The following is an 812-nucleotide window of genomic DNA, read 5'->3' as shown; positions in this document are numbered from 1 at the left end:
AACCAATCAGCGCCTGCCTTGGGACTCGTGCCCGCCTCTCCGTGCCTCTCCCCAGCAACCCGCAGACCATAACCAATCAGAAAATTCGTTTGTCGCCTAGCCCCGCCTCAAGGCTGCAACACGCCTAGTAACGCCACGTCAATTGGCCGCAGCACTACGCTTCCTCGACGGATAGGGCGTCTTAACCAATCGACAAAAGCAATAGGCCAGATCCTTTGGTAAAAAGAGTCTTTATCCCTCCGAAGAGGCCGCTCCTACTTGGCTTCAATTGATTGGCTCCTTAGTTTATAAGCAGCTGGAAGAACCTCGCACAAAGGCTTGAACCCTTATTAGTTTAGTTGGGTTGTAATAATAGCCCACGTAGTTCATTTCTCGCCAATCCTAGGGATCCTCTTACTCCACCATACTAAAATCCTTCGTGCTCCTTTAAAACACTGACACTAACGAAGGGCGTGGTTGATGGGCTAGGTCTGTACTTTTAGCAGTTGGGAAGCTGAGGCAAAAGGAGTATTAGATGGAGATCAACCCAGGATACAAAAGCTTTTCTGAAAAACAAAACCAGGTCGGCGTAGTGGCACATACCTATAATTCTCGTCTCAGACAGTATCTCAAATTTTAAAAGCAGTGTGGTGGTACATGCTTTTAATGTCAGCACTTGGGAGGCAGGCGGCTCTCTGTGAGTTTTAAGTCAGCCTGACCTATAAAAAACAGTTCCAGCCAACATGTAAAAACAACTGGGTATGGCGGTACACACCCTAGATCCCAGAACTCCAGAGGCTAAAGACAGATTGAAAGTTTGAAGCTTGGGGAGA

Source organism: Arvicanthis niloticus, chromosome 5 (assembly GCF_011762505.2).
Source record: "Arvicanthis niloticus isolate mArvNil1 chromosome 5, mArvNil1.pat.X, whole genome shotgun sequence".
Classification (NCBI taxonomy): domain Eukaryota; kingdom Metazoa; phylum Chordata; class Mammalia; order Rodentia; family Muridae; genus Arvicanthis; species Arvicanthis niloticus.
This window is presented reverse-complemented; position numbering follows the sequence as displayed.